Source organism: Zingiber officinale, chromosome 4B (assembly GCF_018446385.1).
Source record: "Zingiber officinale cultivar Zhangliang chromosome 4B, Zo_v1.1, whole genome shotgun sequence".
Taxonomy (NCBI): Eukaryota; Viridiplantae; Streptophyta; class Magnoliopsida; order Zingiberales; family Zingiberaceae; genus Zingiber; species Zingiber officinale.
In genome coordinates this window covers 65,494,584-65,512,415 of record NC_055993.1, presented here as the reverse complement: position 1 = coordinate 65,512,415, position 17,832 = coordinate 65,494,584, and the positions used below count along the sequence as shown (strand labels likewise).

Below are 17,832 nucleotides of genomic sequence, written 5' to 3'. Positions count from 1 at the left end.
TGCTTAAAGGACAACGCTTTTTATAAAAAGCGTTGTCTATTTTTTTTTAACAACGCTTTTAGTGAAAAGCGTTATCTATTTCATTATTTTCTTATTAATAGACAACGCTTTTCTAAAAACCGTTGTCTATTAGTGATTTTTACGGGTCAAAGAAAATGCTTCGTAAAAAACGTTGTCTATTAGACTTTTTTTTAGTATCTACGACAACGTTTTTTAAAAAGTGTTGTCTATTGTTAAGTTCTCATCTAAATCTTGATTAATACAAACCGTTGGATCTAAGGTAGAAAACTGAACCCTTCTCCCAACTCCTATCTTCCGATCGTTTTTGATTCCGAACCCTTCTCCCAACTTCTCATCTCATGCGGCCTTCTCCATCCAACTCCTCTCCAGCAAACCCCTCTCTGCGAACCCCTCTCCGCGAACCACTCCTCCGAACTCCTCTCCGTCAAGACCACACTTTCGTCAAGCGACAGATCCCGGTGCTGAGGTGATCGACCACGATAGATCGACCTATCTCTTCGCCTCCTTCGCCCTTGACGTTGAGGCAGTGTAACCACAACAGATCCCATTATCTTCTGGTATGCTACTATAACCCCAATGATTCCTTGTCCTAGTACCTTTTAAGTTGTTACTCCAAGACTTGAAACTCCTTCTGAGAGTGATTTCATCTGGTATGCTACAAAGCAAACACCAATGATAATAAGAACATTCTAGTGGCAGACGCCAAAGCAAATATAAATTACGGTTTTCGAATCTGCCCTCTGTTGCAGCGATAAAAGGCCAAGGAACGGCTTCGCCCGCCCCGCATCGCTCTCTTCTTCGTCCGATTCAAGTACGCTGCCGTTGCTGCTCGAAACCCTAGAGTTTCTGCTGTGTTCGGATCGGTCGCCGTAGAGGATGTCGAGAGCTGGAAACGAGGAAGACAAGAAAGCGGCGGATCAGGCGGCGCACATCAATCTCAAGGTCAAGGGGCAGGTTTGCTACCACTTCTCTACCTGCTCTCCGCGTGTGTGTTTTTCTTTGGTTATCTATGTGTTGAGAATCAACTGCGGTGTCTAGTCCCTCGATCGGAGGTGGAGTATAAAGCGCCTTGATGTGAAAGTTACTTTCTGATGATTCAAGTCGCTCATAGTAGCGAATGAAGATTGTCATTTTGCCTCTATATAGTAATCCTGTTCTCTCTCTTTTTTGGTCGGCCTCTTGCGAATTGTAATAGCAGTTTTACATATGATGCATGATTGTTGTAGATCTATTATAATTTTGGATGATAGTGATTTTCTAGCTATCTTTGGATATAGGGTTCTATATCATGAGCCTATATAGGCTTTGAGTTCTAATTAACCAAGTAGGTTTGGATGACGGGTTTGCCCTTTTGAGCTTTCCCTCTCTTCTCTAATTCGTGGCATGTATTAGCGATTAGTCGATCCTTTCTATTGTCTCTATTTCACTTCAATCCTATTTCTCTTTGCTTTCTCATGTTCATTATTTTTCCTCTATCCAGACTTAGTGTAGTGGAGTTTAGCCTTTGTGTCAATCCATCAACGTTATTATTGTTTCTCCCTTTGCCATGATTTCTAGCTTTGTCTAACTTGATTTGACGTACGATTTTCATTGTTACTTTGCTTGTCAGTTGTTGGTATTCTGAAACCTTTGTTTTTGTGTTCATTATTTGAAACATGCTAAGTATCTCCATGATTCAAAGCACTGTTCGTTAACATTTGGATTATCTGGTGATTTTAGAAAAAAAAAAAATCAAAATTCACAATAAATTATTTGAATTTCATACTTAATCAACTAGAAACTGTTGTATTCTATAAGCAATAATACAGTAATGTATTTACACAAAAATAGTTAGCATGCAATAAACAGATAAATAAAAGAGCAGGGTTAGAAAATAGTTATCTGGGGTTGAAGCGTCGGCGTGCCGACTGTCTTTAGAGAATTTATCGCCGCCTCATAGTGCAAAAGCTCTCCGGCAAAATCCTCCCAAGATCCGACAACCACTCATGACGATCGTAGGTGCACTCCAAGACAATCGTCACACTCGAACCCAACCTCAGATCGCACAGACCAAGCCTCAGGACTGTAAAACTCGGGAATCAGAAAAAGACCTCAGATCGCAGAGAAGAGAGGAGAAGAAAGCAGGAATAACTTGAGTGAATAAGAGAGGCGCAACGCCTCCCTTTTTATTCACTATGAAGAGACTCGAAGCACTGCTTCGCCAGCGAACAAACGCGTCGCTGTTTTGCCTCCTGCGTCCTTTCCTCATGCGGGAGTGTCGCTTTGCCTTCTGAGTCCGGAGGCTAGCAAAAAATGAACCGGAACTAGAGAATCAAACCAACTGGTTTGGTTCAGACCGAACCATACCAGAGACAGGCAAAAATGGACCGGGCCACCTGCAAGTGCGAGGCCCATGAGCTGGGGATTTGCACCCCCCCTGCGCGCGATAATCGCGTGCGTCGCGCCCGGTTTATGGATTTCCGGCTCGAACCCTCCGAACCCACTTGATTTAGGCTTGACCCGCGCATGCGTGTAGGTCCACCCATCTTTGCTAAGCAAGGATGGAATGACTCCATATATAAGGCCATTCCAACCTTCTTTGCTTAGCAATGTGGGACTAAATGCATACACATATGCATTACAAAAAACAAAGAAATAATTTGAATTTTCAAAAGAAAATAATTTTTTTAAAACAAAATTCAACAATCCCCCACAAATTCAAATCATTTCGGTCGAAAACAAAAATATGTCCTGAAGTTTGGTTGCAATGAGCTTTTAGTGAAAATACCTTCCGGTTTGAATTTTCACCTAAGTACACCAATCTTATTCACATAGGTTTGAAGTGAACTAAGTCTTGAACTTAAACCTTTTATATGTGAAAGTCAATTGGTAACAACTCATTACGGGCGACAGTTGAATTCTTCTGGGTTGGTGCATTACGACCATGCCACCAAATCTTATTTCATAAGTGCTAAGGAAAGTTGCCTAGACCCCCCACACTGTGGCCACACAGTTACATTTACATAGGTGAGTTCTCCAAGGATGTACTGTGAGCATCCTGTCATTAAGACCTTGAACTCATTAAGAGCTTCTAAGCTCATCCTTACTAGCAGTCAAGCATCTATCCAGGGAAGAGACTATGAGATTACATCTCAATCAATTTGATGCTTACGTTTCACCCTTATAACTTGTTTATACCACATTAAACCTACTTCTTGGGATCTCCAATCAGATAGGTTGGGTTACTGTTATAGATGAAACCAGGATAGGCCTCAGTCCCATTCCCTTACTGGATCTCTTGATTTTCTCAGAATCAAGTGCTTTAGTGAGTGGATCAACAATATTATCTTTTGAACTTACAAAGTCCAATGACACCACTCCAAGAGATATTAGCTCACGAATAGACTTTAATCTTATTCGTACATGTCTCTTCTGTTTCTAGTTATACTTGGAGCTTCTAATCTGAGCTATTGTTGTTTGATTATCACAGTGTACTGAAATAGAAGGTATTGGCTTCACCATCAAGGGAATTTCAGAAAGAAGACCCTTAAGCCAATCAGCTTCAGTTACTGTGGTATCCAAAACACACAATTCTGCCTCAGATGTAGAACGGGTTATAATTGTCTGTTTAATAGACCTCCAAGCAACTGCACCGCCTCCAAGTGTAAAGACATAACCAGTAACACCTTTACACTCAGCAATGTCAGCTATCCAACTAGCATAACTATATCCCTCCAGGACTGTAGGGAATCTCCCATACCACAAGCCCAAGGATATAGTGCCTTTTAGATATCTGAGTACTCTGTCTAATGCATCCCAATGCGTTCTGTCCGGACAGTTGGTAAACCTGCTCAATTTCGATATAGCAAAAGAAATATCAGGTCTAGAACAATTTGCTAAATACATTAGACTACCTATTATTTGTGAGTATCTTAATTGAGATACTGCCACACCGCTCTTATTCTTGCGGAGAGTTTTTGAAGGATCATAGGGTGTGACTACAGATTTAACTTGGCTATAGCCATATTTCTCTAATACTCTCTCAATATAGAGTGGCTGAGAAATTGTTATTCCATCAGTTGAACGAGTCAACTTTAGCCCTAAAATCATGTCAGCACAACTCATATCCTTCATATCAAACTTACCACTTAAGAGGGCCTTAGTCTCATTAATAATAGAAAGTTTAGAACCAAAAAGTAGAATATTATCTACATATAAGCATAAGATAATACAATTATCACCTTTCATTTTAGCATACACACATTTATCAGAGTCATTCATTCCAAAGCCAAATGATAGCATAGCTCTATCAAATTTTTTGTGTCACTGCTTTAGGGCTTGCTTCAAACCATAATGAGATTTGACTAACCTACAGACTTTATTTTCATTTCCAGAAACTACATGTCCCTCAGGTTGATCCATATATATCTCTTCTTCAAGATCTCCATTAAGGAATGCTGTTTTGACATCCATTTGATGGACCTCAAGATGATATATGGATGCCAATGCTATTGACATTTGGATTGTAGTAATTCTGGTAACAGGAGAATAAGTGTCAAAATAGTCAATCCCTTCTTTCTGTTTGAATCCCTTAGTAACTAGGCGGGCTTTGAATTTATCTATTGACCCATCAGGTTTTAGTTTTCTCTTAAACACCCATTTACATCCTATGGTGTTACACCCAGGAGGTAAATCTACCAACTCCCAAGTGACATTAGAGATAATAGAGTCCAGTTCACTTTTAATGGCCTCTTTCCAGTGTTTAGCTTCAGGAGAAGTCATAGCATCTCTATATGTCACAGGGTCACCTTCTATATTATAGGTGATAAAGTCCTGGCCTAAATCCGTAGACACACGTTGCCTCTTGCTCCTTCTCAGTTCTGTATGCTTACTAGATTCATCTAGTCTAGAGTGACTTGAGGACGACGTACCTTCTACGGATAATGGGGCCTCTACGGAAGTAGGTATATCTCTAGTTGGATTACCAGATATAGACTGAGGTGTTCTTGTTTTCATAGGAAATATATCCTCAAAAAATGTAGTATCACGAAGTTCTACAATAGTATTTGCATCTATTCCAGAAATTTCAGATTTAATAATCAAAAACCTATATGCAATACTATTTTGAGCATAACCCAAGAAGATACCATCTACGGTCTTTGGACCAAGTTTTTTTCTTCTGTGTTCAAGTACTAGTACCTTTGCAAGGCACCCCCACACTTTAAGGTATTTCAAACTTATCCTTCAGCCTTTCCAAAGCTCATATGGGTTTTTATCCTTTGACTTCATGGGGACTCTATTTAACACATGACATGCAGTATATAGAGCCTCCCCCCACATGAAGTTGGGTAACCCAGAACTGCCTAACATGGAATTAATCATATCTTCAAGGGTTCGATTTTTTCGTTCTGCTATACCGTTAGATTGAGGACTATATGGAGCAGTTACTTCGTGAATTATACCTGTATCTTGACAAAATTTTTGAAACAGGTTCGAGGTAAACTCTCCACCCCTATCAGACCTTAACCTCTTAATAGTTTTATTTGTTTGATTCTCAGCTTCAGATTTAAAAATCATAAATTTATCTAAAGTTTCATCCTTAGTTTTCAGCAAATAAATATAACAATAACGAGAGTAATCATCAATGAAGGTAATGAAATACCTTTTATGATCTCTCGTTATTACACCGTTAAACTCACAACAATTAGTATGGATCAATTCTGAAATATCAGAATTTCTATCAACTGATTTGAAGGGTTTTCGGGTTTGTTTATATTGCACACAAACTTCACATTTTTTCTTATTATTTATAGCATACTTAGGAATCATGTCAAGGTTCATCATCCTTTTCACGGTATTAAAATTGACATTTCCTAATCTATCATGCCATATATCATAAGACTCAATGTTATATAAACAACCAATATCAGTAGATTTATTTAAGGTAGCATTTTCTACATTGAGTTTAAATAAAGCTTCATTAAGGTAACCTTTTCCAATAAAGGTTCCTAAATGTAATATTACAACTTTATTACATTTAAAGTTCAGCTCATAACCAGCACGGACTAACTTTGACCCGCTAATCAAATTCCGAAGGACCGCTGAAACATGATGCACCTCATGCAGTGACAGGACTTTTCCAGAGGTGAACCTCAGGTCAACTTGTCCTATCCCAAACACCCTGGCTACAGAATGGTTCCCCATGGTCACGGAAGTGCCTTCAATTACCTGATAAGTAAGGAAGGCAGAGCGATCAGCACAACAGTGCACATTAGCACCTGTATCAACTAACCATTCATTAGGTTGATAGATCAAGTTTAGTTCGGGTTTGAAGGTAACAAACCTATTGCTGGTGTCGTCACTAGCAATCACGACATTTGCTTGTGCCTTGGTGTTGGACGTATTGCTTTGGTTTTTCTTCTTAGGGCAGAATTTGGCATAATGTCCAATTTGCCCACATGCCCAGCACGACTTGGTTCCATTTTTCTTTTGAACCTTTGGCTTGGATTTTATCTTGTTCTTCATTTTCTGATTTTTGAATTTCTTCTTGTCAGATGAGACTACTACATTTTCCTTTGGAATAAAGTCCATAGGCATTCTTGTATCATCATTTTTATGTTGCTTCCGATGTTCTTCTTCGATATTTAAGGCAATCATCAAATCTTCTAGAGAGATTTTACCTCTCCGATGTTTAAGAGTCATGCCAAAATCTTCCCAACTCGGAGGCAATTTTTCGATAATAGACAAGACCTGAAATTTTTCGAGTAATGACATATCTCTTTCAGCAAGACCATGAATTTGAACTTGGAATTCATGTGTTTGCTCGACCACTGATTTGCCTTCAACCATTTTTAAGTTTAGGAATTTTGCCACAGTGTACTTTTCTAATTCAGAATCTTCGGAGTTGTATTTTTTATCCAAAGATTTCCACAACTCTTTAGCCGAAGATGTTGAGCAGTACACATCAAATAGTGCATCTGAGAGGGCAGATAGGATTCTCCCATGGCAGAGATAATCCCTTTGCTTAAACCTCTCTAAGGCAGCACTACGGGCAGGTTCCTCTTCATTAGGTGAAGGAGAGTCTGTTTCTATAACGGAGAATAGCCCTAGCGTAGTAAGCCAAAATTTCATCCGTTGTTGCCAACGTCTGAAGTTTTGCCCGAAAAATCTCTCGGGTCTGGCACTAGCCTCATCAGGTCCCGTTACCCTATCATTCATCATGTCTATCGATGCTAGGTGATAAATTCCCTAAAAATGTTGTATTCTATAAGCAATAATACAGTAATGTATTTGTACAAAAACAGCTAGCATGCAATAAACAGATAAATAAAAGAGCAAGGTTAGAAAATAATTATCCGGGGTTGAAGCGTCGGCGTGCCGACTGTCTTTAGAGAATTTATCGCTGCCTCACGGTGCAAAGGCTCTCCGGAAAAATCCTCCCAAGATCCGACAACCACTTGTGACAATAGTAGGTGCACTCCAAGACGATCGTTACACTCGAACCCAACCTCAAATCGCAGAAGAAATCAGGAATAGTTTGAGTGAATAAGAGAGGCACAGCGCCTCCCCTTTTATTCACTATGAAGAGACTCGAAGCACTGCTTCGCCAGCGAACAAACGCGTCGCTACCATACTAGAGACTGGCAAAAACGGACCGGGCCGCCTACAAGTGCGAGGCCCACGAGCTGGGGATTTGCACCCCCCTGCGCGCGATAATCGCGTGCGTCGCGCCCGGTTTATGGATTTTCGGCTCAAACCCCCCGAACCCACTTGATTTGGGCTTGACCCGCGCATGCGTGTAAGTCCACCCAACTTTGCTAAGCAAGGATGGAATGACTCCATATATAAGGTCATTCCAACCTTCTTTTCTTAGCAATGTGGGACTAAATGCATACAAATATGTATTACAAAAAACAAAGAAATAATTTGAATTTTCAATTTTTTTTTTTTTAAAACAAAATTCAACAGTAACTTCATATAAATAATTGTTGCCTCACTCATTAAACAAATCTAAGTATATCTAGAGTAGCTTGTACTAGCGCCTAGTGCCCTAGGCATTATAAACCTTGGCACCTTAGAGTGTCTTGTACTTTCTACAATAATAGTTTAAGTGTGATTTTCTTGCTCCCAGGGCGTAGCACAGACGGTGGGCGCATGGTATCTCTAGCGTAATGGTTAGGGGTCAATTATCAAGAACTGACGACCTGGAGTTTACCCCACCATGCACCTATGGCCTGTGTACCTGCATGAACCTCCCTCCATATCCATGAGGCCGGTACTAGGGGCCGCTAAGGTAGCGGATCTACCTTTTTTTAAGTGTGATTTTCTTGTAGCCTGAAAACAATTTGTCCCACTGCAAAGTTTGTATTTCTTACATTGGTGCATTCCTCTCCAAAGTCTATATAAAAAAATTTATATTGATAAAAAATTATTAACATATATAACTAAGTAGTATATTAGTTGCCCTATCCAACAAAACACTCCACATGAAAAATATGTCAACCATACAAGGTAACACAATGTGTAACCATATATACTTGTCATTAGTTTAACAGATCATCTGAACATGCATCACCTAAATGTTTTAGGTTAACATTTAGAATTGATCACATTATACATTAGTTTATAAAATTGTTATACACTTAGAAAAGTAGTACTTTTTAGTTAGGAATAGCTGCGTTAAATCCCTTATTTGATAACAGATAATGCTAAAGGTTTTTATTTGGTTTGGCTCAACTAAAAATGAACCACAATTTTAGTTTTTGGGTCTTTGCAAACAACTTTGGAAGTAAACCATGAAGAAGGAATCACATATGTATGTGCTGTGGTTCTCTACGTAGCTCTGATCATATTTATCAATTAATCCAATTTCTTTAATCACTACAAATGACACTAGAAACAAGTTACTTCTGTTGACACTCAGTGTCAGGTTTTAGATTTGGCTGCTTTTAGTTTAAAAGGGCCACAACTTTTAAATGCCCATGCCACTACGACAAGGAGAAACAAAATTGAAGGTTGACAGAAGTCATTAGATGAGCTGTTTGAGTAAGATTATGGTAAGACGTTTCACAGCTGCAAAATCATGAGCCTTAACTTTGCGAGCTGTATGCTATCTGCACCCTTTCTATTATCTTCAAGATTTTTTTTAATCAATTTCAAACAATAATTCTGATGGTACCCGGATTCTTCCCAACAAAGTAGCTTGGGTAATTGTCAAAATCTTCTGCTTTTTACTGGTCTAATCAGGGACTATAAAGATATGCTGTCATATTTTTCAGCACATATAAATCTTCATTCAATTCTATGCCTGTGTCAACTATAGCTTTTGCTTGATTTAACCTATGCCAAAGCGAGCATGATAGACAATTATTTCTCTCTCAATCTTTGTTTGAGAAAGAAATAAACATTTCATGATTCAGGTGGATAGTTTAAGAGGTGGGTTATTTTTTACATTTGATCCCAAGCTTAGAATAGGTTTTATGGGACCATCATATTATGCTATTGAAATGCTGGGCGAGTAATTGAATAGTTAAAATCATTGAAAGAATAACCGGATGTATCCGTTCTTATTAGATATTATGATCTGAATAAATATGAATAATTGTGTGATTCCCTTAAGCCTGAATTTTATATATCTATGATGCCAAATACTGTATGCATTTAGTAATTGATGAGAAATTGCTCATATTCTAAACGTTTCATTTTAGCTTTCTTTCTGCAAATACTGTATGCATTTTAGAATGGAGAAATACTGTATGCATTTTAGAATGGAGAAATTGCAAGCTTTCGCTGCATATTAGAAACTACACAATTTGAAGAATGCAGTTTAGAAACTGCATGCATATTAGAATGCATATTAGAAACTGCATGCATTTTAGAATGCAATTTGAAGAACATTGCCTTTCTGCAAGCCAAGCTTTCTTTCTGCAAGCTTTATTTCTGCAGTTTGAAGAAATGTTGCATTTATGCAACAACAGTGCTTTTTGCAAGAAAGCGTTTGCAGAGAAGAAAGCATTTCATTTCTTTCTTTCTTTCTGCAGTTTGAAGAAACGTTGCTTTCTTTTTTTCTGCAAGCATTTCATTTCTGAGTAATGAATTTTAGTTCATTTATAGAAAATATCTAGTAGAAGCAATTTTTTGGTTCAAACTATTGATTGTAATTTTTTGTTTATATTTCAAGCCAACTATTCGCTCACAAAGATCCTACTGCTACTGTATTGTTTATTCCTGTAATAGATTGAGAAAAACAAGCTACTTCTTCAGTATTGTGCTAGTAACTACTGTACTGTTTTGTCCCGTTCTCGAATCGATAATAATTTTTGAGTGTAGCTAGTAGAAGTAAACAGATTGTTGGCTTCAAGGTCGGCTAGTTATTTTGTGCTCTTTTGTTTTAATTGTGAATATCACTATCTACTTTGAAACAGAATTAGTGTTAATTTTGATATTTACTAGCTTCTCATGTAATTAAATACCAATATTACTTCAATGTCAGAATTATATTATTTTGGTATGAGTTTGAAATCATTAACTGAGTTGATTATATGTAAAATTCGAATCTAGACATGGTAAAAGAAAAATAATAATTTCGTAAATATAAAAATAATGATTTTTAAATAATTTTTTTTATTTTTTTCTTTAAAACGACAACGCTTTTAAAGCGTTGAAAAAAGTGTTGTCTTTGTAAAAAAACAACAACGCTTTTAAAGCATTGTAATAATATTGTCTTTGCAAAACATAACTATGCTTTTAAAGCGTTGCAAAAGCGTTGTCTTTTCTACCAAAAACAACGCTTTAAAAGCGTTGCAAAAATGTTGTCATTGCATAAATCGACAACGCTTTTAAACCGTTGCAAAAGCGTTGTCTTCGCTACAAATGACAACGCTTTAAAAGTGTTGTCGTTGAGCAGACTTTTAACAACAGTGCCTTTAACAACGCTTTTTCAGGCACAAAGACAACGCTTTAAAAGCGTTGTCTATTAGCTTTTTTCTTGTAGTGTTGGCAAGAATATTAAGATACTTCGATCAGATCGAGGTGGTGAATACCTTAGCCATGAGTTTTGTGACTATCTAACTGAGTGTGAGATTCTACCCCAACTCACTCCTCCTAGAACACCACAGTGGAATGGTGTATCCGAAAGGAGGAATCATACCCTATTAGATATGGTGCGGTCTATGATGAGTCACACAGATCTTCCTATATATCTTTGGGGCTATGCTCTGGACACAGCAGCCTTCATACTCAACCGTGTTCCATCCAAGGCTGTGATAAAGACACTATATAGGATATGGACTGGGAGAGATGCCCAGGTGTCTTTTATGAGGATTTGGGGATGTGAGGCTTACGTTCGACGTCAAATCTCAGACAAAATGGGACCCAAATCGGATAAGTTCTATTTTATAAGATATCCCAAGGAAACGAAGAGATATTACTTCCACATTCCCAGTTAACACAAAGTAGTTGTGGCTAAGACTAGGGTTTTTCTAGAAAGGGACTTTGTTTCTAGAAAAACTAGTGGTAGTACGTTCAATCTTGAAGAAGTTCAAGATATGGACCAAGAACTAAAGCCTTGATGGAAGTTGAACTGGAACCACAAATTGTTGTGGATAATGAGATTGTTCCACAAGGAGTTGAGGGACAACAACCAATTCAAGTAGACCTACCTCTTCGCAAGTCTGATAGGGTACGTCGTCAGCCTGAGAGATACTCATTTCTCTTGTCTGACCATGATGACGCTATGCTCATTGAGAATGAGCCCACCTCTTATCAGGAAGCTGTGATGAGACCAGATTCTGAGAAATGGCTAGAGGCCATGAGATCCGAAATGGAATTTATGTACACCAACCAAATATGGACTTTGGTTGATCCACCTGAAGGGGTCAAACCCATTGGGTGTAAGTGGGTCTTTAAGAGAAAGACTGACATGGATGAACTTATATAAGGGTCGTCTGGTAGATAAAGGTTTCAAGCAAATTCATGGTATTGATTATGATGAAACTTTTTCTCCAGTAGCTATGTTTAAGTCCATTCGAATCATGCTTGCTATTGCAGCATACCATGATTATGAGATCTAGCAGATGGATGTCAAAACCGCGTTTCTAAATGAAAACATGCTCGAGGATGTGTACATGACACAACCTGAGGGTTTTATAGATCCACAGCATACTGGCAGAGTATGCAAGCTGCATTAGTCCATTTATGCACTAAAGCAATCTTCTCGGAGCTGGAATCTTCGATTTGATGATGCAATCAAATTGTTTGGTTTCACCAAGAATGAAGATGAACCTTGTGTCTACAAGAAGGTTGTAGGGAGCACAGTTGTCTCCCTTGTGTTGTATGTGGATGACATACTACTCATTGGGAACGACATCCCTTTGCTACAGTATGTAAAGACTTGGCTAGGGAATTATTTCTCAATGAAGGACTTAGGTGAAGCAACTCGTATTCTAGGCATACAGATCTATAGAGATAGATCTAAGAGATTGCTTGGCCTAAGTCAGAGTACATATATTGACAAGGTATTACTACAGTTTGCCATACAGAACTCCAAGAAGGGATTTCTGCCGATGTCACATGGTGTGAGTCTTTCGAAGACTCATAGTCCCTCTTCTAGAGAGGAGAGAGACCGCATGGATACGATCCCTTATGCCTCAGCCATAGGATCTATAATGTACGCCATGCTATGTACTCGTCCTGATGTCTCGCATGCTTTGAGCATGACGAGCAAATACCAGTCAGATAAGGTGAAAGTCACTGGATAGCAGTCAAAAATATTCTTAAGTACTTAAGAAGGACTAAAGAATATTTCTTGATATATGGAGGCGATGATGAGCTAGCTGTAAAGGGTTACAGTGATGCCAACTTCCAAACTGACCAGGATGATTATAGTTCGTAGTCTGGGTTCGTGTTTTGCTTGAATGGTGGTGCTGTGAGCAGGAAGAGTTTGAAGCAGGACACAGTCGCTGATTCTACAACAGAGGTCGAGTATATTGCTGCATCAGAAGCAGCAAAGGAGGCAGTTTGGATCTGCAAGTTCATGACTGAGCTTGGGGTGGTTCCTAGCGTAGCTGATCCGATAGAGCTCTATTGTGACTACAATGGAGCAATTGCGCAGGCTAAGGAACCTCGCTCACACCAGCGGACCAAACACATACTACGACACTTCCATCTTATTCAAGAGATCATTGATAGAGGAGATGTGAAGATTTGCAGAGTACCCACAGAGGCTAACATCGCAGATCCCTTGACCAAGGCTTTGGCACAGAGAAAGCATGATGGTCACACTAGATCAGTGGGCCTTAGATCCTACACTGATTGACACTAGTGCTAATGGGAGATTGTTACTTAGAGCCCTAGAGCCAATCATATGATGATTTTTGTATGGACTCGTTGTATCATATTCCTATGTATATAAAGGTATTTCTTTTTGGTTATTATACTTACTTGTATTGGTGCCAAATAAATAAGTATAATAATGTCCTTGAGTAGAAGTTTCTTATCTATATCAATCGATTGGTTGAATCGATAGTGAGATGATATAGAGAACACTACTCTTAATCATTCCTAGTCAAGTATTAACATTCAGGGACAATGTTAATGTGACGAGATTAGCATGTAGGTCAACTCGATGACTTGATCTCACAAGTCATGGATATAGAGATATCAAGTTGACACATGAGTATGTATTGGAGAATGTATACTGAATGACCCGCCATGAGAAAGTATCATGGATCGTTATATGAGTGTCATATACTTTCTCATGTGGCTATTAGTATGACTATTAGTCCTTGGACCTGAAGTCACCATGGTTCCCTACATAAGGAGTTACATACTTTGCCTTCGTCAAACGTCACCCGTAACTGGGTGGACTATAAAGGCGATTACTGGGTATGTAACAAATTATGCGAAGGGATGTAAGTGATGTAGATGAGATCTATCCCTCCTATATAACGGGAGTGACATCCTTATTCTTGATAACGTGATACCACTAAGTGCATGGTCATGCCCAATTAGTGAGTCAATATGAGATATTGAACTAATTTGATTAGAGTGAGTCTACTTGGAGTTCAAGATTTAGATTAATTAGAGGATGACACGGTCTATGCCTCAATTTATCAATATAGATATCAAGGATAGAAGGGCATTGTCATATATTATGAAGGTCACAATTAGTAGTCACAAAGGTGATGTTGGATCTCAACATTCTTGTAACTTGGGTAGTAATGATGTGTTGCTAGATATCGCTCATTACTTATGCTTCTAAATGGGTTTAGGACCATTGTCAACGTTACAAGAACCTATAGGGTCACACACAAAGGGCAATTAGATGGAGATTAGGTTCATAAGATGAACCAAGAGGATTAGGTTCATATGATGAACCAAATTGGATTAAGAGTAATCCAAATTAAACTAATTGAGTTGGACTCGATTTGATTCATGTGTTCAATGGATCTAATTTAGATTATGTTTCATTGAATCAATTTAATCAATGAATAGAGATTCATTATATTAAATTGATTTGAATCAAATGGTTAGATTTGATCAACCATGGGAGAGAAGTGGTCAAGTTTGACTTGACTTGAGAGGGAAGATGAAAGGTCAAGTTTGACTTGACCATTGCCACCTCATTTGTGAGTTGGCATTAAGTGGGCCAATAATGATGTTCCACATCATCAAGGATAGTACATGTGTGTGCCACCTCATGAGGGAGATCAAGAGTTGTGACTCTTGGCATTCCATGGAGTTTAAAAACCCCTCTTGAAGTGGCTGGCCACTTTAGTGGTGTTGATTGCTCTTGTGTGCTATTCAAGGCTTCATCTTCTTCCTCCTTGTTTCTTCTTCTCTCCCTCTCCTCCACCTTGGCCGAAACCTTCAAGGGTGCTAGCACACTCTAAGGTTTCTTCTCCACCTTTTGTTCATGTTGATACACATAGAGGGGTGTTCATTTGACACCCTTGAGATCCGGCGAACCTTGGATGAGCGGGATAAGCGAAGGGCTTCTCATCAAAGGTATAAACTTCTAAACATGTAGATCTAAAGTAGATCTAGGATTAGAAAACTTGTACATGTAAAATTTTAATATTCGTACGGATCCGGTGGCATGGGATTTCGGGGTTTCCACAACGCAAAAGTGGTTTTTGCAGCTCGAAAATCCCAACACATGCTACCCAAGATAGAGAAAAGAGGTACATTAAGCATACTACTAGCATCATTTAAAATATCATGAATCTAGATAACGAACATGCTAACATTTTCACTTAAAGACAAGAAAGCATATAAGTGAAGTTTGATGCTCTCAAGATGAATGCCACAAGAAATCAAAACAAAATGCAAGACATAAGCAAAAACAAAAACAAAAACAAAAACAAACAAAGCAAATCAAATGCATCTAGTGCATCCCCCCAGACTTAAACTTTTCATTATCCCAATGAAAACTAAAAACAATGTGGAGGAGATTTTAAGTAAGAGAAGTCACAAAGTGATGAGCTCCACATGGTTAACATTCATGTTTTTAAAGATACTCCTCCATCCAATACTCACATTCCTCCACAACTTTGAATTCTACAACAATAAGATAGACAAGAAAAATTAAGTAGAGGATACACGTTTATTATAAAGAGAGAACTAAAGACATAAAAGAAAATAAGGAAAATGAACTTGGGTTGCCTCCCAAGAAGCGCTTGTTTAAGGTCATTAGCTCGGCCACCTCATTAGATTCATCTAAATGTTGCTCTTGGAGGAGTAAGATATTTTAACACCCTCCTACCAAGGGCTCTTATTATGGAGGGAGCTTTCAATATAGGAGTTAAAAAGTGAGGTATCGTTCTCTCCATCTTCGTCTTCTTTAAAGTTCTTTTGGGTGGTCGAAGACAGTTCAGATTGAGCTTCCAATTATTAGCCCAAGTGAAATCTGCACATGCAAAGAAAATACAGATCTCCCACAAACATATTAGATAAGATAGAGCCATAACCATTTTAAGATAAGCAGAATAAGAAATAAAAATTGAATCACATTCAACAAAGTCAATAATAGCTACCTCAATAAAATTTCCAAACGATCAAAAAAATACTAACCTTGCTTTGTTGAGAAATACCTGATATTTCTAAACATGTGGATGTGATTTCCTCTGAATCAAATGATGGTTCTAGCTCTGGCTCAGGTGTTGGCGATATCAAATATGGTGACTCTTGAGACTCAACCATATCTACATGAGTCCCTACACATTAGTCCACAACATGCTCAATCCTTGCAACTCTTACAACATCTAAGGATTGTGTGGACAAAGGAGGTGATTCTTGAGATGCTGCTTCCACAACACAACTCCCTACACAGTGTTCCATATCAACATTATCAACACAAACATCAAAAAACAAACCCACATCAATATCCTCAATAAGAGAATCAACTATAGGAGGATTAATAACTTCACTTGCAGTTTTAAATTGATCTACCACATCACATTAATCATTTGAAAATTTAATGTCACTACAACACCCTGTAAAATTTGGAGATAGATCTGAAAACTTATTTACCACTGCATTATCAATAAAATCCTCATCTGAAGAGTCTTCATCTTTATATACCTTCAAAAATCTGCACTCAACCTTACCAGTGTCACAGAATTTTTTAAAGTCATTGTTCTCATTGACCCCCACTAACCTTTGTGGAAAAGGGACCCTTAGTGAAGGTCTTGGGAAAGTTACTTCTAATTTCCCATATTCCCTTTTAGCTTGTGGAGGAGATTCAACTTGCTTATCTAGTGTTGGTATGATCAATTGTTGAGGGAAAGGTACTTGTAGCATTTGTGAACCTCCTGGAATAATGGAACTGAGTTCATGTGGTCTTCTATTGTTCTTCTCCTCAATTCTAAACATGTCCTTCTTCAGATGTTCTTCATGATTTTTTTCAATTCTCAACCCAACATCATCACACTTTTCACTAGATCTTGTCTGCAAAGGAGTGGGATCTTCTTTAAACCAATTTTAAACAATACTTTCAATCTTTGCCCCTAAATGTTTGAACTCCCCATTCTATGACTTGTGATTTTCAAAACTGATAGATGGTTGAGTTACAATTTGTTTGACAGACTCTATAGCATTTATGGCTTGCACTCCTTGAATGTTTGTGGGAGATTTCATCCAACTTATATTCGACCATTCTTGGAGGTTCAATGTCACTTGATCAATTAACATATATGCTTCATCTACACTTTTGCCCATAAAAGAACCTCCAGCTGATGAATCCAATAAACTCTTGTCTGAGAAAGAAATTCCCCCATAGAATATGTGCAAAATCAACTATTTTTCAAAATCATGATGAGGGCACTATCTTTGAAGACTCTTGAATCTATCCCATGCTTCAAACAATGATTCTCTATATGCCTGAGCAAAATTTGTTATGCAATTCCACATATACACTGTTATGCTTGGAGGGAAAAAATGATTCAGAAATTGCTTCTCCAATTGTTCCCAACTTGTGATGCTTTGAGGATGGAGAGAATATAACCAAGTCCTTGCTTTATCCTTGATACTGAAAGTAAATGCCATCAATCGAACTGCATCTGTTGACACTCCTTCACATTTCACCATATCTCAAATCTCTAAAAATATTTCAAGATGCAGATAAGGACTTTCTGATACTTCTCCTCCAAATTTGTAACCTTGTATCATGAAAATTAACTCTGGGTCTAGTTGGAAACTTTCTGCTTCAATTTGAGGTTGCACAATGGAAGATAAAAATCTTGCAGAAAAGGGTGTAGAAAAATTTCTCATGGGCCTGCTTGACATGTTAGTGCTCATGGATATTCAAGAAAAAAAATTATAAAATGAAGAATC

General features: G+C 38.2%; 1 long non-coding RNA gene and 1 other non-coding gene across 2 annotated transcripts; both read left to right on the top strand.

The window, feature by feature from the left end:
- The first annotated feature begins 790 nt into the window (after positions 1-790).
- LOC121975109 lies at positions 791-8,374 on the top strand. Its single transcript, XR_006110258.1, has 2 exons — positions 791-975; positions 8,132-8,374. It is a non-coding gene; the product is annotated as an uncharacterized LOC121975109 (long non-coding RNA).
- An 8,931-nt stretch (positions 8,375-17,305) lies between these two features.
- LOC121978825 lies at positions 17,306-17,411 on the top strand. The gene has a single exon (XR_006111167.1). It is a non-coding gene; the product is annotated as a small nucleolar RNA R71 (small nucleolar RNA).
- The last annotated feature ends 421 nt before the right edge of the window (positions 17,412-17,832 follow it).